The sequence below is a fragment of the Leptopilina boulardi genome, unplaced genomic scaffold, assembly GCF_019393585.1.
Source record: "Leptopilina boulardi isolate dan_hultmark-lab unplaced genomic scaffold, ZJU_Lbou_2.1 LbouV2_296, whole genome shotgun sequence".
Lineage (NCBI taxonomy): Eukaryota > Metazoa > Arthropoda > Insecta > Hymenoptera > Figitidae > Leptopilina > Leptopilina boulardi.
In genome coordinates this window covers 96382-123387 of record NW_026137858.1, presented here as the reverse complement: position 1 = coordinate 123387, position 27006 = coordinate 96382, and the positions used below count along the sequence as shown (strand labels likewise).

Below are 27006 nucleotides of genomic sequence, written 5' to 3'. Positions count from 1 at the left end.
CGAAAAATAACCCTTTTTCGGGTTAAAATTGAAAAAAGATGTTACATAAAAATAGTTTGTAAGATTTTCTAACAGCATATATGCAAAGTATTTTGATTTATTTGAAAATAATTGAAAATAGATTTTTCAAGGACGGTGTCGAGGTCACGGGGTCGGTGTCGTTTTTTGAAATTTGTTAACTTAATATAATAGAAGATGTTTCGTTTTAAATTAGGAAATGTTAAAATTATTAAGTTAAAAACATTTGATTTTAATGACAATTAAAATGAGACACAATATTATAGGTTACTAACTAAAAATTGAAAAAACAACAATAAATAATAAAAAATTGAAAAAATCAAAAAATTCTTAAAAAATTGCAAAATAACCCTTTTTCGGGTTAAAATTGAAAAAAGATGTTACATAAAAATAGTTTGTAAGATTTTCTAGCAGCATATATGCAAAGTATTTTGATTTATTTGAAAATAATTGAAAATAGATTTTTCAAGGACGGTGTCGAGGTCACGGGGTCGGTGTCGTTTTTCGAAATTTGTTAACTTAATATAATAGAAGATGTTTCGTTTTAAATTAAGAAATGTTAAAATTATTAAGTTAAAAACATTTGATTTTAATGACACTTAAAATTAGACACAATATTATAGGTTATTAACTAAAAATTGAAAAAACAACAATAATTAGGGGAATAGTGTCATGGTTGGACACTTGTCAGGGTTGGACACTTGGCTTTTTTTAAATAAGAACACTAGCGCCACCTGTGTGCGTACGTGACGAATCTTCAAGTAGTATTAGCTAACTTTTTGTGGCATTACATTTTTGGAGAATCAAAAGTAGCGTCTCTGGTGACTTCAGTGCAATCGAAGAGACAAAAAAAGTTTTGTTTGACTTGTGAATAAATCTAAAAAATGTGTAAAAAAAGCAAGAATTCGGCAAGATAAGCTTATTGAATGTATTGTGGGGTACATAATTTAAGAAGAAAAAAAGTGAAAAATCGAATCGCGACACATGTCTAGTTATGGTTAGCACAATTCGAAAATGATGCTTCTAGTTAGGGTTGGACACTTTATACAGTTAGGGTTGGACACCCATATTTATTATGAATTTGACACAATTTATAAATAAATTTTATTTTATTGATATTTCAGTGCAAAATTGTGCCAAAGATATTAGAAAAATAATACTTAAATTGTATAACTTTTGTTCATCATTTCATTGAGTTATTTGGAACAATAAAGCGTTATTTTTTATAATTTGAGTTCATTCCTTTTTTAAACCCATGAAGCTTTACAATTTGTAAACAATAAGTAAAGATAAACATGAAAAAATAAGAATAAAAAACATTACAAATGTTATTTTACGTTTTTACCAATAATGCGTTTCGATTTTCAAAAAGTGTCCAACCCTGACTGAAAAGTCCAACCCTGACTAGATTTTTTTTTTTTTTTAAATGTTTATAACTTTTTTAATTTTGGACCAATCAATTTACGGTCCACAGCAAAAGTGTTCCTCTTTTGTAGATCTTTCCACCCATATACCACAATTGACTGAATTTATCTAAACAAAATATTTATAAACAAAAAACCAAAACTGTGTCCAACCCTGACACTATTCCCCTAATAAAAAATAATAATAAAAAATTGAAAAAATCAAAACATTCTTAAAAATTGCAAAATAACCCTTTTTCGGGTTAAAATTGCAAAATAACCCTTTTTCGGATTACAATTAAAAAATTACCCTTTTTCGGGTTAAAATTAAAAAATTACCCTTTTTCGGGTTAAAATTGAAAAAAAAATGTTACATAAAAATAGTTTTTAAGATTTTCTAACAGCATATATGCAAAGTAATTTGATTTATTTGAAAATAATTGAAAATAGATTTTTCAAGGACGGTGTCGAGGTCACGGGGTCGGTGTTGTTTTTCGAAATTTGTTAACTTAATATAATAGAAGATGTTTCGTTTTAAATTAAGAAATGTTAAAATTATTAAGTTAAAAACATTTGATTTTAATGACACTTAAAATTAGACACAATATTATAGGTTACTAACTAAAAATTGAAAAAACAACAATAAATAATAAAAAATAATAATAAAAAATTGAAAAAATCAAAAAATTCTTAAAAAATTGCAAAATAACCCTTTTTCGGGTTAAAATCGAAAAAAAATGTTACATAAAAATAGTTTGTAAGACTTTCTAACAGCATATATGCAAAGTATTTTGATTTATTTGAAAATAATTGAAAATAGATTTTTCAAGGACGGTGTCGAGGTCACGGGGTCGGTGTCGTTTTTCGAAATTTGTTAACTTAATATAATAGAAGATGTTTCGTTTTAAATTAAGAAATGTTAAAATTATTAAGTTAAAAACATTTGATTTTAATGACACTTAAAATTAGACACAATATTATAGGTTACTAACTAAAAATTGAAAAAACAACAATAAATAATAAAAAATAATAATAAAAAATTGAAAAAATCAAAAAATTCTTAAAAAATTGCAAAATAACCCTTTTCCGGGTTAAAATCGAAAAATAACCCTTTTTCGGGTTAAAATTGAAAAAAGATGTTACATAAAAATAGTTTGTAAGATTTTCTAACAGCATATATGCAAAGTATTTTGATTTATTTGAAAATAATTGAAAATAGATTTTTCAAGGACGGTGTCGAGGTCACGGGGTCGGTGTCGTTTTTCGAAATTTGTTAACTTAATATAATAGAAGATGTTTCGTTTTAAATTAGGAAATGTTAAAATTATTAAGTTAAAAACATTCGATTTTAATGACACTTAAAATGAGACACAATATTATAGGTTACTAACTAAAAATTGAAAAAACAACAATAAATAATAAAAAATTGAAAAAATCAAAAAATTCTTAAAAAATTGCAAAATAACCCTTTTTCGGGTTGAAATTGAAAAAAGATGTTACATAAAAATAGTTTGTAAAATTTTCTAGCAGCATATATGCAAAGTATTTTGATTTATTTGAAAATAATTGAAAATAGATTTGTCAAGGACGGTGTCGAGGTCACGGGGTCGGTGTCGTTTTTCGAAATTTGTTAACTTAATATAATAGAAGACATTTCGTTTTAAATTAAGAAATGTTAAAATTATTAAGTTAAAAACATTTGATTTTAATGACACTTAAAATTAGACACAATATTATAGGTTACTAACTAAAAATTGAAAAAACAACAATAAATAATAAAAAATAATAATAAAAAATTGAAAAAATTAAAAAATACTTAAAAAATTGCAAAATGACCCTTTTTTGGGTTAAAATTGAAAAAAAATGTTTCATAAAAATAGTTTGTAAGATTTTCTAACAGCATATATGCAAAGTAATTTGATTTATTTGAAAATAATTGAAAATAGATTTTTCAAGGACGGTGTCGAGGTCACGGGGTCGGTGTCGTTTTTCGAAATTTGTTAACTTAATATAATAGAAGATGTTTCGTTTTAAATTAAGAAATGTTAAAATTATTAAGTTAAAAACATTTGATTTTAATGACACTTAAAATTAGACACAATATTATAGGTTACTAACTAAAAATTGAAAAAACAACAATAAATAATAAAAAATAATAATAAAAAATTGAAAAAATCAAAAAATTCTTAAAAAATTGCAAAATAACCCTTTTTCGGGTTAAAATCGAAAAAAAATGTTACATAAAAATAGATTGTAAGACTTTCTAACAGCATATATGCAAAGTATTTTGATTTATTTGAAAATAATTGAAAATAGATTTTTCAAGGACGGTGTCGAGGTCACGGGGTCGGTGTCGTTTTTCGAAATTTGTTAACTTAATATAATAGAAGATGTTTCGTTATAAATTAGGAAATGTTAAAATTATTAAGTTAAAAACATTTGATTTTAATGACACTTAAAATGAGACACAATATTATAAGTTACTAACTATAAATTGAAAAAACAACAATAAATAATAAAAAATAATAATAAAAAATTGAAAAAATCAAAATATTCTTAAAAAATTGCAAAATAACCCTTTTTCGTGTTAAAATTGCAAAATAACCCTTTTTCGGGTTACAATTAAAAAATTACCCTTTTTCGGGTTAAAATTAAAAAATTACCCTTTTTCGGGTTAAAATTGAAAAAAAATGTTACATAAAAATAGTTTTTAAGATTTTCTAACAGCATATATGCAAAGTAATTTGATTTATTTGAAAATAATTGAAAATAGATTTTTCAAGGACGGTGTCGAGGTCACGGGGTCGGTGTCGTTTTTCGAAATTTGTTAACTTAATATAATAGAAGACATTTCGTTTTAAATTAAGAAATGTTAAAATTATTAAGTTAAAAACATTTGATTTTAATGACACTTAAAATTAGACACAATATTATAGGTTACTAACTAAAAATTGAAAAAACAACAATAAATAATAAAAAATAATAATAAAAAATTGAAAAAATTAAAATATTCTTAAAAAATTGCAAAATGACCCTTTTTTGGGTTAAAATTGAAAAAAAATGTTACAGAAAAATAGTTTGTAAGACTTTCTAACAGCATATATGCAAAGTATTTTGATTTATTTGAAAATAATTGAAAATAGATTTTTCAAGGACGGTGTCGAGGTCACGGGGTCGGTGTCGTTTTTCGAAATTTGTTAACTTAATATAATAGAAGATGTTTCGTTTTAAATTAAGAAATGTTAAAATTATTAAGTTAAAAACATTTGATTTTAATGACACTTAAAATTAGACACAATATTATAGGTTACTAACTAAAAATTGCAAAAACAACAGTAAATAATAAAAAATAATAATAAAAAATTGAAAAAATCAAAAAATTCTTAAAAAATTGCAAAATAACCCTTTTTCGGGTTAAAATCGAAAAATAACCCTTTTTCGGGTTAAAATTGAAAAAAGATGTTACATAAAAATAGTTTGTAAGATTTTCTAACAGCATATATGCAAAGTATTTTGATTTATTTGAAAATAATTGAAAATAGATTTTTCTAGGACGGTGTCGAGGTCACGGGGTCGGTGTCGTTTTTCGAAATTTGTTAACTTAATATAATAGAAGATGTTTCGTTTTAAATTAGGAAATGTTAAAATTATTAAGTTAAAAACATTTGATTTTAATGACACTTAAAATGAGACACAATATTATAGGTTACTAACTAAAAATTGAAAAAACAACAATAAATAATAAAAAATTGAAAAAATCAAAAAATTCTTAAAAAATTGCAAAATAACCCTTTTTCGGGTTAAAATTGAAAAAAGATGTTACATAAAAATAGTTTGTAAGATTTTCTAGCAGCATATATGCAAAGTATTTTGATTTATTTGAAAATAATTGAAAATAAATTTTTCAAGGACGGTGTCGAGGTCACGGGGTCGGTGTCGTTTTTCGAAATTTGTTAACTTAATATAATAGAAGATGTTTCGTTTTAAATTAAAAAATGTTAAAATTATTAAGTTAAAAACATTTGATTTTAATGACACTTAAAATTAGACACAATATTATAGGTTATTAACTAAAAATTGAAAAAACAACAATAATTAATAAAAAATAATAATAAAAAATTGAAAAAATCAAAACATTCTTAAAAATTGCAAAATAACCCTTTTTCGGGTTAAAATTGCAAAATAACCCTTTTTCGGGTTACAATTAAAAAATTACCCTTTTTCGGGTTAAAATTGAAAAAAAAATGTTACATAAAAATAGTTTTTAAGATTTTCTAACAGCATATATGCAAAGTAATTTGATTTATTTGAAAATAATTAAAAATAGATTTTTCAAGGACGGTGTCGAGGTCACGGGGTCAGAGTTGCCAATGACCCTACCTAAACGCTACTGCGCTTGCGCTAAGACAACTCTCTTATAGGTCGAAAAAAGCGCGCTTATATAAAATGCTTAAAAATAAGAAAACTTTAATAAAGCAATATAAAAATATTTTCACTATTAAATTTTTTTTAATTATATTGCTTCCTAATAAAAATAAAACTAATTTCCTTAATATACTTAAGTATATAATAATAATAATAATAATTTTATTATATTTATATCATTATTGTAATTATTTTTTAAATAAAATATTCATAATCTATTATTATTATCATCAATATAATATTTATTATTATTATCATTATTTTCAATAAATTATTATTAAATATCTATGAATGTATTACATCTATATATTTCAAAAAAATAAATCGAATTTTTTTTCTACTTTTTCCCCAATTCAAATTTTCCTTATATAAAAAAGTACAAAAAAATTTCGCTAAAATTTTCAAAAAATATCTATGTATATATCATTGATAATTAATTAATAACAATTTAATGATAATATAATAAAAATAAATAATATATTACATAATTAATTAATAAATATTAAATTGATAATAATAATAATAGATTATATATTTTATAAAAAATAATAACAATAATGATATAAATATAATAAAATTATTAATATTATAATTATTATTATTTTTACATACTGAAGTACATTAAGTAAATTAATATTTTTTTATTAAGAAGCCATATAATTAACAAAAAAAAAATAAATTCAATAGTGAAAATAGTTTTATATTGCTCTATTAACGTTTTCTTATTATTAAGCATTTTATATAAGCGCGCTTTTTTCGACCTATAAGAGAGTTGTTGTAGCGCAAGCGCAGTAGCGTTTAGGTAGGGTCATTGGCAACTCTGCACGGGGTCGGTGTCGTTTTTCGAAATTTGTTAACTTAATATAATAGAAGACATTTCGTTTTAAATTAAGAAATGTTAAAATTATTAAGTTAAAAACATTTGATTTTAATGACACTTAAAATTAGACACAATATTATAGGTTATTAACTAAAAATTGAAAAAACAACAATAATTAATAAAAAATAATAATAAAAAATTGAAAAAATCAAAACATTCTTAAAAATTGCAAAATAACCCTTTTTCGGGTTAAAATTGCAAAATAACCCTTTTTCGGGTTACAATTAAAAAATTACCCTTTTTCGGGTTAAAATTGAAAAAAAAATGTTACATAAAAATAGTTTTTAAGATTTTCTAACAGCATATATGCAAAGTAATTTGATTTATTTGAAAATAATTGAAAATAGATTTTTCAAGGACGGTGTCGAGGTCACGGGGTCGGTGTCGTTTTTCGAAATTTGTTAACTTAATATAATAGAAGATGTTTCGTTTTAAATTAAGAAATGTTAAAATTATTAAGTTAAAAACATTTGATTTTAATGACACTTAAAATTAGACACAATATTATAGGTTATTAACTAAAAATTGAAAAAACAACAATAATTAATAAAAAATAATAATAAAAAATTGAAAAAATCAAAACATTCTTAAAAATTGCAAAATAACCCTTTTTCGGGTTAAAATTGCAAAATAACCCTTTTTCGGGTTACAATTAAAAAATTACCCTTTTTCGGGTTAAAATTGAAAAAAAAATGTTACATAAAAATAGTTTTTAAGATTTTCTAACAGCATATATGCAAAGTAATTTGATTTATTTGAAAATAATTGAAAATAGATTTTTCAAGGACGGTGTCGAGGTCACGGGGTCGGTGTCGTTTTTCGAAATTTGTTAACTTAATATAATAGAAGACATTTCGTTTTAAATTAAGAAATGTTAAAATTATTAAGTTAAAAACATTTGATTTTAATGACACTTAAAATTAGACACAATATTATAGGTTACTAACTAAAAATTGAAAAAACAACAATAAATAATAAAAAATAATAATAAAAAATTGAAAAAATTAAAAAATTCTTAAAAAATTGCAAAATGACCCTTTTTTGGGTTAAAATCGAAAAATAACCCTTTTTCGGGTTAAAATTGAAAAAAGATGTTACATAAAAATAGTTTGTAAGATTTTCTAACAGCATATATGCAAAGTATTTTGATTTATTTGAAAATAATTGAAAATAGATTTTTCAAGGACGGTGTCGAGGTCACGGGGTCGGTGTCGTTTTTTGAAATTTGTTAACTTAATATAATAGAAGATGTTTCGTTTTAAATTAGGAAATGTTAAAATTATTAAGTTAAAAACATTTGATTTTAATGACAATTAAAATGAGACACAATATTATAGGTTACTAACTAAAAATTGAAAAAACAACAATAAATAATAAAAAATTGAAAAAATCAAAAAATTCTTAAAAAATTGCAAAATAACCCTTTTTCGGGTTAAAATTGAAAAAAGATGTTACATAAAAATAGTTTGTAAGATTTTCTAGCAGCATATATGCAAAGTATTTTGATTTATTTGAAAATAATTGAAAATAGATTTTTCAAGGACGGTGTCGAGGTCACGGGGTCGGTGTCGTTTTTCGAAATTTGTTAACTTAATATAATAGAAGATGTTTCGTTTTAAATTAAGAAATGTTAAAATTATTAAGTTAAAAACATTTGATTTTAATGACACTTAAAATTAGACACAATATTATAGGTTATTAACTAAAAATTGAAAAAACAACAATAATTAGGGGAATAGTGTCATGGTTGGACACTTGTCAGGGTTGGACACTTGGCTTTTTTTAAATAAGAACACTAGCGCCACCTGTGTGCGTACGTGACGAATCTTCAAGTAGTATTAGCTAACTTTTTGTGGCATTACATTTTTGGAGAATCAAAAGTAGCGTCTCTGGTGACTTCAGTGCAATCGAAGAGACAAAAAAAGTTTTGTTTGACTTGTGAATAAATCTAAAAAATGTGTAAAAAAAGCAAGAATTCGGCAAGATAAGCTTATTGAATGTATTGTGGGGTACATAATTTAAGAAGAAAAAAAGTGAAAAATCGAATCGCGACACATGTCTAGTTATGGTTAGCACAATTCGAAAATGATGCTTCTAGTTAGGGTTGGACACTTTATACAGTTAGGGTTGGACACCCATATTTATTATGAATTTGACACAATTTATAAATAAATTTTATTTTATTGATATTTCAGTGCAAAATTGTGCCAAAGATATTAGAAAAATAATACTTAAATTGTATAACTTTTGTTCATCATTTCATTGAGTTATTTGGAACAATAAAGCGTTATTTTTTATAATTTGAGTTCATTCCTTTTTTAAACCCATGAAGCTTTACAATTTGTAAACAATAAGTAAAGATAAACATGAAAAAATAAGAATAAAAAACATTACAAATGTTATTTTACGTTTTTACCAATAATGCGTTTCGATTTTCAAAAAGTGTCCAACCCTGACTGAAAAGTCCAACCCTGACTAGATTTTTTTTTTTTTTTAAATGTTTATAACTTTTTTAATTTTGGACCAATCAATTTACGGTCCACAGCAAAAGTGTTCCTCTTTTGTAGATCTTTCCACCCATATACCACAATTGACTGAATTTATCTAAACAAAATATTTATAAACAAAAAACCAAAACTGTGTCCAACCCTGACACTATTCCCCTAATAAAAAATAATAATAAAAAATTGAAAAAATCAAAACATTCTTAAAAATTGCAAAATAACCCTTTTTCGGGTTAAAATTGCAAAATAACCCTTTTTCGGATTACAATTAAAAAATTACCCTTTTTCGGGTTAAAATTAAAAAATTACCCTTTTTCGGGTTAAAATTGAAAAAAAATGTTACATAAAAATAGTTTTTAAGATTTTCTAACAGCATATATGCAAAGTAATTTGATTTATTTGAAAATAATTGAAAATAAATTTTTCAAGGACGGTGTCGAGGTCACGGGGTCGGTGTTGTTTTTCGAAATTTGTTAACTTAATATAATAGAAGATGTTTCGTTTTAAATTAAGAAATGTTAAAATTATTAAGTTAAAAACATTTGATTTTAATGACACTTAAAATTAGACACAATATTATAGGTTACTAACTAAAAATTGAAAAAACAACAATAAATAATAAAAAATAATAATAAAAAATTGAAAAAATCAAAAAATTCTTAAAAAATTGCAAAATAACCCTTTTTCGGGTTAAAATCGAAAAAAAATGTTACATAAAAATAGTTTGTAAGACTTTCTAACAGCATATATGCAAAGTATTTTGATTTATTTGAAAATAATTGAAAATAGATTTTTCAAGGACGGTGTCGAGGTCACGGGGTCGGTGTCGTTTTTCGAAATTTGTTAACTTAATATAATAGAAGATGTTTCGTTTTAAATTAAGAAATGTTAAAATTATTAAGTTAAAAACATTTGATTTTAATGACACTTAAAATTAGACACAATATTATAGGTTACTAACTAAAAATTGAAAAAACAACAATAAATAATAAAAAATAATAATAAAAAATTGAAAAAATCAAAAAATTCTTAAAAAATTGCAAAATAACCCTTTTCCGGGTTAAAATCGAAAAATAACCCTTTTTCGGGTTAAAATTGAAAAAAGATGTTACATAAAAATAGTTTGTAAGATTTTCTAACAGCATATATGCAAAGTATTTTGATTTATTTGAAAATAATTGAAAATAGATTTTTCAAGGACGGTGTCGAGGTCACGGGGTCGGTGTCGTTTTTCGAAATTTGTTAACTTAATATAATAGAAGATGTTTCGTTTTAAATTAGGAAATGTTAAAATTATTAAGTTAAAAACATTTGATTTTAATGACACTTAAAATGAGACACAATATTATAGGTTACTAACTAAAAATTGAAAAAACAACAATAAATAATAAAAAATTGAAAAAATCAAAAAATTCTTAAAAAATTGCAAAATAACCCTTTTTCGGGTTGAAATTGAAAAAAGATGTTACATAAAAATAGTTTGTAAAATTTTCTAGCAGCATATATGCAAAGTATTTTGATTTATTTGAAAATAATTGAAAATAGATTTGTCAAGGACGGTGTCGAGGTCACGGGGTCGGTGTCGTTTTTCGAAATTTGTTAACTTAATATAATAGAAGACATTTCGTTTTAAATTAAGAAATGTTAAAATTATTAAGTTAAAAACATTTGATTTTAATGACACTTAAAATTAGACACAATATTATAGGTTACTAACTAAAAATTGAAAAAACAACAATAAATAATAAAAAATAATAATAAAAAATTGAAAAAATTAAAAAATACTTAAAAAATTGCAAAATGACCCTTTTTTGGGTTAAAATTGAAAAAAAATGTTTCATAAAAATAGTTTGTAAGATTTTCTAACAGCATATATGCAAAGTAATTTGATTTATTTGAAAATAATTGAAAATAGATTTTTCAAGGACGGTGTCGAGGTCACGGGGTCGGTGTCGTTTTTCGAAATTTGTTAACTTAATATAATAGAAGATGTTTCGTTTTAAATTAAGAAATGTTAAAATTATTAAGTTAAAAACATTTGATTTTAATGACACTTAAAATTAGACACAATATTATAGGTTACTAACTAAAAATTGAAAAAACAACAATAAATAATAAAAAATAATAATAAAAAATTGAAAAAATCAAAAAATTCTTAAAAAATTGCAAAATAACCCTTTTTCGGGTTAAAATCGAAAAAAAATGTTACATAAAAATAGATTGTAAGACTTTCTAACAGCATATATGCAAAGTATTTTGATTTATTTGAAAATAATTGAAAATAGATTTTTCAAGGACGGTGTCGAGGTCACGGGGTCGGTGTCGTTTTTCGAAATTTGTTAACTTAATATAATAGAAGATGTTTCGTTATAAATTAGGAAATGTTAAAATTATTAAGTTAAAAACATTTGATTTTAATGACACTTAAAATGAGACACAATATTATAAGTTACTAACTAAAAATTGAAAAAACAACAATAAATAATAAAAAATAATAATAAAAAATTGAAAAAATCAAAATATTCTTAAAAAATTGCAAAATAACCCTTTTTCGTGTTAAAATTGCAAAATAACCCTTTTTCGGGTTACAATTAAAAAATTACCCTTTTTCGGGTTAAAATTAAAAAATTACCCTTTTTCGGGTTAAAATTGAAAAAAAATGTTACATAAAAATAGTTTTTAAGATTTTCTAACAGCATATATGCAAAGTAATTTGATTTATTTGAAAATAATTGAAAATAGATTTTTCAAGGACGGTGTCGAGGTCACGGGGTCGGTGTCGTTTTTAAAAATTTGTTAACTTAATATAATAGAAGACATTTCGTTTTAAATTAAGAAATGTTAAAATTATTAAGTTAAAAACATTTGATTTTAATGACACTTAAAATTAGACACAATATTATAGGTTACTAACTAAAAATTGCAAAAACAACAATAAATAATAAAATATAATAATAAAAAATTGAAAAAATCAAAAAATTCTTAAAAAATTGCAAAATAACCCTTTTTCGGGTTAAAATCGAAAAATAACCCTTTTTCGGGTTAAAATTGAAAAAAGATGTTACATAAAAATAGTTTGTAAGATTTTCTAACAGCATATATGCAAAGTATTTTGATTTATTTGAAAATAATTGAAAATAGATTTTTCAAGGACGGTGTCGAGGTCACGGGGTCGGTGTCGTTTTTCGAAATTTGTTAACTTAATATAATAGAAGATGTTTCGTTTTAAATTAGGAAATGTTAAAATTATTAAGTTAAAAACATTTGATTTTAATGACACTTAAAATTAGACACAATATTATAGGTTATTAACTAAAAATTGAAAAAACAACAATAAATAATAAAAAATAATAATAAAAAATTGAAAAAATCAAAATATTCTTAAAAAATTGCAAAATAACCCTTTTTCGTGTTAAAATTGCAAAATAACCCTTTTTCGGGTTACAATTAAAAAATTACCCTTTTTCGGGTTAAAATTAAAAAATTACCCTTTTTCGGGTTAAAATTGAAAAAAAAATGTTACATAAAAATAGTTTTTAAGATTTTCTAACAGCATATATGCAAAGTAATTTGATTTATTTGAAAATAATTGAAAATAGATTTTTCAAGGACGGTGTCGAGGTCACGGGGTCGGTGTCGTTTTTCGAAATTTGTTAACTTAATATAATAGAAGACATTTCGTTTTAAATTAAGAAATGTTAAAATTATTAAGTTAAAAACATTTGATTTTAATGACACTTAAAATTAGACACAATATTATAGGTTACTAACTAAAAATTGAAAAAACAACAATAAATAATAAAAAATAATAATAAAAAATTGAAAAAATTAAAATATTCTTAAAAAATTGCAAAATGACCCTTTTTTGGGTTAAAATTGAAAAAAAATGTTACAGAAAAATAGTTTGTAAGACTTTCTAACAGCATATATGCAAAGTATTTTGATTTATTTGAAAATAATTGAAAATAGATTTTTCAAGGACGGTGTCGAGGTCACGGGGTCGGTGTCGTTTTTCGAAATTTGTTAACTTAATATAATAGAAGATGTTTCGTTTTAAATTAAGAAATGTTAAAATTATTAAGTTAAAAACATTTGATTTTAATGACACTTAAAATTAGACACAATATTATAGGTTACTAACTAAAAATTGCAAAAACAACAATAAATAATAAAAAATAATAATAAAAAATTGAAAAAATCAAAAAATTCTTAAAAAATTGCAAAATAACCCTTTTTCGGGTTAAAATCGAAAAATAACCCTTTTTCGGGTTAAAATTGAAAAAAGATGTTACATAAAAATAGTTTGTAAGATTTTCTAACAGCATATATGCAAAGTATTTTGATTTATTTGAAAATAATTGAAAATAGATTTTTCTAGGACGGTGTCGAGGTCACGGGGTCGGTGTCGTTTTTCGAAATTTGTTAACTTAATATAATAGAAGATGTTTCGTTTTAAATTAGGAAATGTTAAAATTATTAAGTTAAAAACATTTGATTTTAATGACACTTAAAATGAGACACAATATTATAGGTTACTAACTAAAAATTGAAAAAACAACAATAAATAATAAAAAATTGAAAAAATCAAAAAATTCTTAAAAAATTGCAAAATAACCCTTTTTCGGGTTAAAATTGAAAAAAGATGTTACATAAAAATAGTTTGTAAGATTTTCTAGCAGCATATATGCAAAGTATTTTGATTTATTTGAAAATAATGGGGCGGTTCAAATACTACACAATTAAATTCTACATCGTTAAAACCCTACACGTCAAACTCTACACAGTTAAATTGCACACCGTTAAACCTTATACAATTTATTTTTTAAATTCTACACACTTAATGTGTACAATGTTAAACTCTACACAAATTTATTTTGTAGTGAAAAATTAATTTCTTTAAATTCAACACGGTTAAATACCACAACGTTAAACTCTACATATATTTCTTTTGTAATAAAAAATTAATTTTCTTAAATTTAACACAGTTAAATTCCACATCGTTAAATTCTACACATATTTATTTTGTAATGAAAAATTAATTGCATAAAATTCTACACAGTTAAATTGTTCACCGTTAAACTCTCCATAAATTTATTTTGTATTATAAAATAAAATTTGTTTAATTCTACACAGTTAAGTTGCATATTGTTAAACTCTACAAAAACTAATATTATAATATAAAATTAATTTTAATAAATTCTACACCGTTAAATTGCACACCGCCAAACTCTTCATAAATTGATTTTATAATAGAAAATAAAATTGATTAAATTCTACACAGTTAAATTGCTCACTGTTAAATACTAAAGAATTTATTTTTTAAATTCTGCACAGTTAAATTCCACCTCGTTAAATTCTACACAGATTTATTCTCTAATGAAAAATTAATTGCATAAAATTCTACACAGTTAAATTGTTCACCGTTAAACTGTCCACAAATTTATTTAATAATAGAAAATAAAATTTGTTGAACTCTTCACAGTTAAATTAAACACACTTAAACTCTACACACACTAATCTTATAATATAAAATTAATTTTATTAAATTCTACACAATTAAATTACACACCGTTAAACTCTTCACAAAATTTAATTTAAAAAAAATAAAAATTTATTAAACTGTACCCCGTTAAATTGCACATTGCTAAACTCTAAACGATTTAGTTTTTAAATTCTAAACAATTAAATGCTACAATGTAAAATTCTACACAAATATATTTCGCAATTAAAAATTAATTTCGTTAAATTCTACATAGTTAATTTCCACACTGTTAAACCATACACAAATTATTTTTTAATTGTACACAATTAAATTGTACAATGTTAAACTCTACGCAAATTTATTTCATAACAAAAAATAAGTTTTGTTTAATTCTGCACAGTTAAATTGCACACCGTTAAACCATATACAATGTATTTTTTAAATTCTATACATTTCAATTGTACAATGTTAAACTCTGCACCAATTTATTCTTTAGTGAAAAATTAATTTTGTTAAATTCTACTCTGTTTAACTCTAAACTGTTAAATTCTACACAAATTTATTTTGTAAATGAAAAATTAATTTTGTTGAATTCTACACAGATAAATTCCACACCGTTAAACTCTTCACAAAATTTAATTTTAAAAAAATATAAAATTTATTGAACTCTACACAGCTAAATTGCACATTGTTAAACTCTAAACAATTTAGTTTTTAAATTCTACATAATTAAATGCTACAATGTAAAATTCTACACAAATTTATTTCGCAATTAAAAATTAATTTTGTTAAATTCTACATAGTTAATATCCACGCAACGTTAAACATCAGACAAATTATTTCTTAAATTGTACACAATTAAATTGTACAATGTTAAACTCTACGCAAATTTATTTAAAAAAAAAAAAATCCGCCATTTCAAGAAAATTGTTACTCGGGGGTTTTTTGGGTCGCTGATTACGAATCTGATATCAGATTTTCAATATTTAAAATGGCGGATCCAATATGGCGGATGATTATTTAAAAATTTGGATGCATTTTCTTGCAACCTGATTATTGGGAGGTTTTCGGGGTTGCTGATTACGAATCTAATGTTAGTTTTTCAAAATTCGAAATGGCGGTATTTTTTTTTTTTTTTAAATAAATTTGCGTAGAGTTTAACATTGTACAATTTAATTGTGTACAATTTAAGAAATAATTTGTCTGATGTTTAACGTTGCGTGGATATTAACTATGTAGAATTTAACAAAATTAATTTTTAATTGCGAAATAAATTTGTGTAGAATTTTACATTGTAGCATTTAATTATGTAGAATTTAAAAACTAAATTGTTTAGAGTTTAACAATGTGCAATTTAGCTGTGTAGAGTTCAATAAATTTTATATTTTTTTAAAATTAAATTTTGTGAAGAGTTTAACGGTGTGGAATTTATCTGTGTAGAATTCAACAAAATTAATTTTTCATTTACAAAATAAATTTGTGTAGAATTTAACAGTTTAGAGTTAAACAGAGTAGAATTTAACAAAATTAATTTTTCACTAAAGAATAAATTGGTGCAGAGTTTAACATTGTACAATTGAAATGTATAGAATTTAAAAAATACATTGTATATGGTTTAACGGTGTGCAATTTAACTGTGCAGAATTAAACAAAACTTATTTTTTGTTATGAAATAAATTTGCGTAGAGTTTAACATTGTACAATTTAATTGTGTACAATTAAAAAATAATTTGTGTATGGTTTAACAGTGTGGAAATTAACTATGTAGAATTTAACGAAATTAATTTTTAATTGCGAAATATATTTGTGTAGAATTTTACATTGTAGCATTTAATTGTTTAGAATTTAAAAACTAAATCGTTTAGAGTTTAGCAATGTGCAATTTAACGGGGTACAGTTTAATAAATTTTTATTTTTTTTAAATTAAATTTTGTGAAGAGTTTAACGGTGTGTAATTTAATTGTGTAGAATTTAATAAAATTAATTTTATATTATAAGATTAGTGTGTGTAGAGTTTAAGTGTGTTTAATTTAACTGTGAAGAGTTCAACAAATTTTATTTTCTATTATTAAATAAATTTGTGGACAGTTTAACGGTGAACAATTTAACTGTGTAGAATTTTTTGCAATTAATTTTTCATTAGAGAATAAATCTGTGTAGAATTTAACGAGGTGGAATTTAACTGTGCAGAATTTAAAAAATAAATTCTTTAGTATTTAACAGTGAGCAATTTAACTGTGTAGAATTTAATCAATTTTATTTTCTATTATAAAATCAATTTATGAAGAGTTTGGCGGTGTGCAATTTAACGGTGTAGAATTTATTAAAATTAATTTTATATTATAATATTAGTTTTTGTAGAGTTTAACAATATGCAACTTAACTGTGTAGAGTTAAACAAATTTTATTTTATAATACAAAATAAATTTATGGAGAGTTTAACGGTGAACAATTTAACTGTGTAGAATTTTATGCAATTAATTTTTCATTACAAAATAAATATGTGTAGAATTTAACGATGTGGAATTTAACTGTGTTAAATTTAAGAAAATTAATTTTTTATTACAAAAGAAATATATGTAGAGTTTAACGTTGTAGTATTTAACCGTGTTGAATTTAAAGAAATTAATTTTTCACTACAAAATAAATTTGTGTAGAGTTTAACATTGTACACATTAAGTGTGTAGAATTTAAAAAATAAATTGTATAAGGTTTAACGGTGTGCAATTTAACTGTGTAGAGTTTGACGTGTAGGGTTTTAACGATGTAGAATTTAATTGTGTAGTATTTGAACCGCCCCGAAAATAATTGAAAATAAATTTTTCAAGGACGGTGTCGAGGTCACGGGGTCGGTGTCGTTTTTCGAAATTTGTTAACTTAATATAATAGAAGATGTTTCGTTTTAAATTAAGAAATGTTAAAATTATTAAGTTAAAAACATTTGATTTTAATGACACTTAAAAATAGACACAATATTATAGGTTATTAACTAAAAATTGAAAAAACAACAATAATTAATAAAAAATAATAATAAAAAAATGAAAAAATCAAAACATTCTTAAAAATTGCAAAATAACCCTTTTTCGGGTTAAAATTGCAAAATAACCCTTTTTCGGGTTACAATTAAAAAATTACCCTTTTTCGGGTTAAAATTGAAAAAAAAATGTTACATAAAAATAGTTTTTAAGATTTTCTAACAGCATATATGCAAAGTAATTTGATTTATTTGAAAATAATTAAAAATAGATTTTTCAAGGACGGTGTCGAGGTCACGGGGTCAGAGTTGCCAATGACCCTACCTAAACGCTACTGCGCTTGCGCTAAGACAACTCTCTTATAGGTCGAAAAAAGCGCGCTTATATAAAATGCTTAAAAATAAGAAAACTTTAATAAAGCAATATAAAAATATTTTCACTATTAAATTTTTTTTAATTATATTGCTTCCTAATAAAAATAAAACTAATTTCCTTAATATACTTAAGTATATAATAATAATAATAATAATTTTATTATATTTATATCATTATTGTAATTATTTTTTAAATAAAATATTCATAATCTATTATTATTATCATCAATATAATATTTATTATTATTATCATTATTTTCAATAAATTATTATTAAATATCTATGAATGTATTACATCTATATATTTCAAAAAAATAAATCGAATTTTTTTTCTACTTTTTCCCCAATTCAAATTTTCCTTATATAAAAAAGTACAAAAAAATTTCGCTAAAATTTTCAAAAAATATCTATGTATATATCATTGATAATTAATTAATAACAATTTAATGATAATATAATAAAAATAAATAATATATTACATAATTAATTAATAAATATTAAATTGATAATAATAATAATAGATTATATATTTTATAAAAAATAATAACAATAATGATATAAATATAATAAAATTATTAATATTATAATTATTATTATTTTTACATACTGAAGTACATTAAGTAAATTAATATTTTTTTATTAAGAAGCCATATAATTAACAAAAAAAAAATAAATTCAATAGTGAAAATAGTTTTATATTGCTCTATTAACGTTTTCTTATTATTAAGCATTTTATATAAGCGCGCTTTTTTCGACCTATAAGAGAGTTGTTGTAGCGCAAGCGCAGTAGCGTTTAGGTAGGGTCATTGGCAACTCTGCACGGGGTCGGTGTCGTTTTTCGAAATTTGTTAACTTAATATAATAGAAGACATTTCGTTTTAAATTAAGAAATGTTAAAATTATTAAGTTAAAAACATTTGATTTTAATGACACTTAAAATTAGACACAATATTATAGGTTATTAACTAAAAATTGAAAAAACAACAATAATTAATAAAAAATAATAATAAAAAATTGAAAAAATCAAAACATTCTTAAAAATTGCAAAATAACCCTTTTTCGGGTTAAAATTGCAAAATAACCCTTTTTCGGGTTACAATTAAAAAATTACCCTTTTTCGGGTTAAAATTGAAAAAAAAATGTTACATAAAAATAGTTTTTAAGATTTTCTAACAGCATATATGCAAAGTAATTTGATTTATTTGAAAATAATTGAAAATAGATTTTTCAAGGACGGTGTCGAGGTCACGGGGTCGGTGTCGTTATTCGAAATTTGTTAACTTAATATAATAGAAGATGTTTCGTTTTAAATTAAGAAATGTTAAAATTATTAAGTTAAAAACATTTGATTTTAATGACACTTAAAATTAGACACAATATTATAGGTTATTAACTAAAAATTGAAAAAACAACAATAATTAATAAAAAATAATAATAAAAAATTGAAAAAATCAAAACATTCTTAAAAATTGCAAAATAACCCTTTTTCGGGTTAAAATTGCAAAATAACCCTTTTTCGGGTTACAATTAAAAAATTACCCTTTTTCGGGTTAAAATTGAAAAAAAAATGTTACATAAAAATAGTTTTTAAGATTTTCTAACAGCATATATGCAAAGTAATTTGATTTATTTGAAAATAATTGAAAATAGATTTTTCAAGGACGGTGTCGAGGTCACGGGGTCGGTGTCGTTTTTCGAAATTTGTTAACTTAATATAATAGAAGACATTTCGTTTTAAATTAAGAAATGTTAAAATTATTAAGTTAAAAACATTTGATTTTAATGACACTTAAAATTAGACACAATATTATAGGTTACTAACTAAAAATTGAAAAAACAACAATAAATAATAAAAAATTGAAAAAATCAAAAAATTCTTAAAAAATTGCAAAATAACCCTTTTTCGGGTTGAAATTGAAAAAAGATGTTACATAAAAATAGTTTGTAAAATTTTCTAGCAGCATATATGCAAAGTATTTTGATTTATTTGAAAATAATTGAAAATAGATTTGTCAAGGACGGTGTCGAGGTCACGGGGTCGGTGTCGTTTTTCGAAATTTGTTAACTTAATATAATAGAAGACATTTCGTTTTAAATTAAGAAATGTTAAAATTATTAAGTTAAAAACATTTGATTTTAATGACACTTAAAATTAGACACAATATTATAGGTTACTAACTAAAAATTGAAAAAACAACAATAAATAATAAAAAATAATAATAAAAAATTGAAAAAATTAAAAACTACTTAAAAAATTGCAAAATGACCCTTTTTTGGGTTAAAATTGAAAAAAAATGTTACATAAAAATAGTTTGTAAGACTTTCTAACAGCATATATGCAAAGTATTTTGATTTATTTGAAAATAATTGAAAATAGATTTTTCAAGGACGGTGTCGAGGTCACGGGGTCGGTGTCGTTTTTCGAAATTTGTTAACTTAATATAATAGAAGATGTTTCGTTTTAAATTAAGAAATGTTAAAATTATTAAGTTAAAAACATTTGATTTTAATGACACTTAAAATTAGACACAATATTATAGGTTACTAACTAAAAATTGCAAAAACAACAATAAATAATAAAAAATAATAATAAAAAATTGAAAAAATCAAAAAATTCTTAAAAAATTGCAAAATAACCCTTTTTCGGGTTGAAATTGAAAAAAGATGTTACATAAAAATAGTTTGTAAAATTTTCTAGCAGCATATATGCAAAGTATTTTGATTTATTTGAAAATAATTGAAAATAGATTTGTCAAGGACGGTGTCGAGGTCACGGGGTCGGTGTCGTTTTTCGAAATTTGTTAACTTAATATAATAGAAGATGTTTCGTTTTAAATTAAGAAATGTTAAAATTATTAAGTTAAAAACATTTGATTTTAATGACACTTAAAATTAGACACAATATTATAGGTTATTAACTAAAAATAGAAAAAACAACAATAATTAATAAAAAATAATAATAAAAAATTGAAAAAATCAAAACATTCTTAAAAATTGCAAAATAACCCTTTTTCGGGTTAAAATTGCAAAATAACCCTTTTTCGGGTTAAAATTGCAAAATAACCCTTTTTCGGGTTACAATTAAAAAATTACCCTTTTTCGGGTTAAAATTGAAAAAAAAATGTTACATAAAAATAGTTTTTAAGATTTTCTAACAGCATATATGCAAAGTAATTTGATTTATTTGAAAATAATTGAAAATAGATTTTTCAAGGACGGTGTCGAGGTCACGGGGTCGGTGTCGTTTTTCGAAATTTGTTAACTTAATATAATAGAAGACATTTCGTTTTAAATTAAGAAATGTTAAAATTATTAAGTTAAAAACATTTGATTTTAATGACACTTAAAATTAGACACAATATTATAGGTTACTAACTAAAAATTGAAAAAACAACAATTAATAATAAAAAATAATAATAAAAAATTGAAAAAATTAAAAAATTCTTAAAAAATTGCAAGATGACCCTTTTTTGGGTTAAAATTGAAAAAAAATGTTACATAAAAATAGTTTGTAAGACTTTCTAACAGCATATATGCAAAGTATTTTGATTTATTTGAAAATAATTGAAAATAGATTTTTCAAGGACGGTGTCGAGGTCACGGGGTCGGTGTCGTTTTTCGAAATTTGTTAACTTAATATAATAGCAGATGTTTCGTTTTAAATTAAGAAATGTTAAAATTATTAAGTTAAAAACATTTGATTTTAATGACACTTAAAATTAGACACAATATTATAGGTTACTAACTAAAAATTGAAAAAACAACAATAAATAATAAAAAATAATAATAAAAAATTGAAAAAATCAAAAAATTCTTAAAAAATTGCAAAATAACCCTTTTCGGTTAAAATCGAAAAATAACCCTTTTTCGGTTTAAAATTGAAAAAAGATGTTACATAAAAATAGTTTGTAAGATTTTCTAACAGCATATATGCAAAGTATTTTGATTTATTTGAAAATAATTGAAAATAGATTTTTCAAGGACGGTGTCGAGGTCACGGGGTCGGTGTCGTTTTTCGAAATTTGTTAACTTAATATAATAGAAGATGTTTCGTTTTAAATTAAGAAATGTTAAAATTATTAAGTTAAAAACATTTGATTTTAATGACACTTAAAATTAGACACAATATTATAGGTTACTAACTAAAAATTGAAAAAACAACAATAAATAATAAAAAATAATAATAAAAAATTGAAAAAATTAAAAAATTCTTAAAAAATTGCAAAATGACCCTTTTTTGGGTTAAAATTGAAAAAAAATGTTACATAAAAATAGTTTGTAAGACTTTCTAACAGCATATATGCAAAGTATTTTGATTTATTTGAAAATAATTGAAAATAGATTTTTCAAGGACGGTGTCGAGGTCACGGGGTCGGTGTCGTTTTTCGAAATTTGTTAACTTAATATAATAGAAGATGTTTCGTTTTAAATTAAGAAATGTTAAAATTATTAAGTTAAAAACATTTGATTTTAATGACACTTAAAATTAGACACAATATTATAGGTTACTAACTAAAAATTGAAAAAACAACAATAAATAATAAAAAATAATAATAAAAAATTGAAAAAATCAAAAAATTCTTAAAAAATTGCAAAATAACCCTTTTTCGGGTTAAAATCGAAAAATAACCCTTTTTCGGTTTAAAATTGAAAAAAGATGTTACATAAAAATAGTTTGTAAGATTTTCTAACAGCATATATGCAAAGTATTTTGATTTATTTGAAAATAATTGAAAATAGATTTTTCAAGGACGGTGTCGAGGTCACGGGGTCGGTGTCGTTTTTCGAAATTTGTTAACTTAATATAATAGAAGATGTTTCGTTTTAAATTAAGAAATGTTAAAATTATTAAGTTAAAAACATTTGATTTTAATGACACTTAAAATTAGACACAATATTATAGGTTACTAACTAAAAATTGAAAAAACAACAATAAATAATAAAAAATAATAATAAAAAATTGAAAAAATTAAAAAATTCTTAAAAAATTGCAAAATGACCCTTTTTTGGGTTAAAATTGAAAAAAAATGTTACATAAAAATAGTTTGTAAGACTTTCTAACAGCATATATGCAAAGTATTTTGATTTATTTGAAAATAATTGAAAATAGATTTTTCAAGGACGGTGTCGAGGTCACGGGGTCGGTGTCGTTTTTCGAAATTTGTTAACTTAATATAATAGAAGATGTTTCGTTTTAAATTAAGAAATGTTAAAATTATTAAGTTAAAAACATTTGATTTTAATGACACTTAAAATTAGACACAATATTATAGGTTACTAACTAAAAATTGAAAAAACAACAATAAATAATAAAAAATAATAATAAAAAATTGAAAAAATCAAAAAATTCTTAAAAAATTGCAAAATAACCCTTTTTCGGGTTAAAATCGAAAAATAACCCTTTTTCGGGTTAAAATTGAAAAAAGATGTTACATAAAAATAGTTTGTAAGATTTTCTAACAGCATATATGCAAAGTATTTTGATTTATTTGAAAATAATTGAAAATAGATTTTTCAAGGACGGTGTCGAGGTCACGGGGTCGGTGTCGTTTTTCGAAATTTGTTAACTTAATATAATAGAAGATGTTTCGTTTTAAATTAAGAAATGTTAAAATTATTAAGTTAAAAACATTTGATTTTAATGACACTTAAAATTAGACACAATATTATAGGTTACTAACTAAAAATTGAAAAAACAACAATAAATAATAAAAAATAATAATAAAAAATTGAAAAAATTAAAAAATTCTTAAAAAATTGCAAAATGACCCTTTTTTGGGTTAAAATTGAAAAAAAATGTTACATAAAAATAGTTTGTAAGACTTTCTAACAGCATATATGCAAAGTATTTTGATTTATTTGAAAATAATTGAAAATAGATTTTTCAAGGACGGTGTCGAGGTCACGGGGTCGGTGTCGTTTTTCGAAATTTGTTAACTTAATATAATAGAAGATGTTTCGTTTTAAATTAAGAAATGTTAAAATTATTAAGTTAAAAACATTTGATTTTAATGACACTTAAAATTAGACACAATATTATAGGTTACTAACTAAAAATTGAAAAAACAACAATAAATAATAAAAAATAATAATAAAAAATTGAAAAAATCAAAAAAATTCTTAAAAAATTGCAAAATAACCCTTTTTCGGGTTAAAATCGAAAAATAACCCTTTTGCGGTTTAAAATTGAAAAAAGATGTTACATAAAAATAGTTTGTAAGATTTTCTAACAGCATATATGCAAAGTATTTTGATTTATTTGTAAATAATTGAAAATAGATTTTTCAAGGACAGTGTCGAGGTCACGGGGTCGGTGTCGTTTTTCGAAATTTGTTAACTTAATATAATAGAAGATGTTTCGTTTTAAATTAAGAAATGTTAAAATTATTAAGTTAAAAACATTTGATTTTAATGACACTTAAAATTAGACACAATATTATAGGTTACTAACTAAAAATTGAAAAAACAACAATAAATAATAAAAAATAATAATAAAAAATTGAAAAAATCAAAAAATTCTTAAAAAATTGCAAAATAACCCTTTTTCGGGTTAAAATTGAAAAAAGATGTTACATAAAAATAGTTTGTAAGATTTTCTAACAGCATATATGCAAAGTATTTTGATTTATTTGAAAATAATTGAAAATAGATTTTTCAAGGACGGTGTCGAGGTCACGGGGTCGGTGTCGTTTTTCGAAATTTGTTAACTTAATATAATAGAAGATGTTTCGTTTTAAATTAAGAAATGTTAAAATTATTAAGTTAAAAACATTTGATTTTAATGACACTTAAAATTAGACACAATATTATAGGTTACTAACTAAAAATTGAAAAAACAACAATAAATAATAAAAAATAATAATAAAAAATTGAAAAAATTAAAAAATTCTTAAAAAATTGCAAAATGACCCTTTTTTGGGTTAAAATTGAAAAAAGATGTTACATAAAAATAGTTTGTAAGATTTTCTAACAGCATATATGCAAAGTATTTTGATTTATTTGAAAATAATTGAAAATAGATTTTTCAAGGACGGTGTCGAGGTCACGGGGTCGGTGTCGTTTTTCGAAATTTGTTAACTTAATATAATAGAAGATGTTTCGTTTTAAATTAAGAAATGTTAAAATTATTAAGTTAAAAACATTTGATTTTAATGACACTTAAAATTAGACACAATATTATAGGTTACTAACTAAAAATTGAAAAAACAACAATAAATAATAAAAAATTGAAAAAATCAAAAAATTCTTAAAAAATTGCAAAATAACCCTTTTTCGGGTTAAAATCGAAAAATAACCCTTTTTCGGGTTAAAATTGAAAAAAGATGTTACATAAAAATAGTTTGTAAGATTTTCTAACAGCATATATGCAAAGTATTTTGATTTATTTGAAAATAATTGAAAATAGATTTTTCAAGGACGGTGTCGAGGTCACGGGGTCGGTGTCGTTTTTCGAAATTTGTTAACTTAATATAATAGAAGATGTTTCGTTTTAAATTAAGAAATGTTAAAATTATTAAGTTAAAAACATTTGATTTTAATGACACTTAAAATTAGACACAATATTATAGGTTACTAACTAAAAATTGAAAAAACAACAATAAATAATAAAAAATAATAATAAAAAATTGAAAAAATTAAAAAATTCTTAAAAAATTGCAAAATAACCCTTTTTCGGGTTAAAATTGAAAAAAGATGTTACATAAAAATAGTTTGTAAGATTTTCTAACAGCATATATGCAAAGTATTTTGATTTATTTGAAAATAATTGAAAATAGATTTTTCAAGGACGGTGTCGAGGTCACGGGGTCGGTGTCGTTTTTCGAAATTTGTTAACTTAATATAATAGAAGATGTTTCGTTTTAAATTAAGAAATGTTAAAATTATTACGTTAAAAACATTTGATTTTAATGACACTTAAAATTAGACACAATATTATAGGTTACTAACTAAAAATTGAAAAAACAACAATAAATAATAAAAAATTGAAAAAATCAAAAAATTCTTAAAAAATTGCAAAATAACCCTTTTTCGGGTTAAAATTGAAAAAAGATGTTACATAAAAATAGTTTGTAAGATTTTCTAACAGCATATATGCAAAGTATTCTGATTTATTTGAAAATAATTGAAAATAGATTTTTCAAGGACGGTGTCGAGGTCACGGGGTCGGTGTCGTTTTTCGAAATTTGTTAACTTAATATAATAGAAGATGTTTCGTTTTAAATTAGGAAATGTTAAAATTATTAAGTTAAAAACATTTGATTTTAATGACACTTAAAATTAGACACAATATTATAGGTTATTAACTAAAAATTGAAAAAACAACAATAAATAATAAAAAATAATAATAAAAAATTGAAAAAATTAAAAAATTCTTAAAAAATTGCAAAATGCTCCTTTTTTGGGTTAAAATTGAAAAAAAATGTTACATAAAAATAGTTTGTAAGACTTTCTAACAGCATATATGCAAAGTATTTTGATTTATTTGAAAATAATTGAAAATAGATTTTTCAAGGACGGTGTCGAGGTCACGGGGTCGGTGTCGTTTTTCGAAATTTGTTAACTTAATATAATAGAAGATGTTTCGTTTTAAATTAAGAAATGTTAAAATTATTAAGTTAAAAACATTTGATTTTAATGACACTTAAAATTAGACACAATATTATAGGTTACTAACTAAAAATTGAAAAAACAACAATAAATAATAAAAAATAATAATAAAAAATTGAAAAAATTAAAAAATTCTTAAAAAATTGCAAAATAACCCTTTTTCGGGTTAAAATTGAAAAAAGATGTTTCATAAAAATAGTTTGTAAGATTTTCTAACAGCATATATGCAAAGTATTTTGATTTATTTGAAAATAATTGAAAATAGATTTTTCAAGGACGGTGTCGAGGTCACGGGGTCGGTGTCGTTTTTCGAAATTTGTTAACTTAATATAATAGAA

At 22.7% G+C, this 27006-nt stretch overlaps 1 long non-coding RNA gene across 2 annotated transcripts; it reads left to right on the top strand.

Moving 5' to 3' along the window:
* The first annotated feature begins 12208 nt into the window (after positions 1–12208).
* LOC127282311 (uncharacterized) lies at positions 12209–24867 on the top strand. 2 transcript variants are annotated; one of them, XR_007843192.1, is made up of 3 exons: positions 12209–12534; positions 23335–23584; positions 24356–24867. It is a non-coding gene; the product is annotated as an uncharacterized LOC127282311 (long non-coding RNA). The 2 variants fall into 2 exon arrangements; XR_007843193.1 differs by lacking the exon at positions 23335–23584 and adding an exon at positions 22566–22815.
* Positions 24868–27006: the final 2139 nt, after the last annotated feature.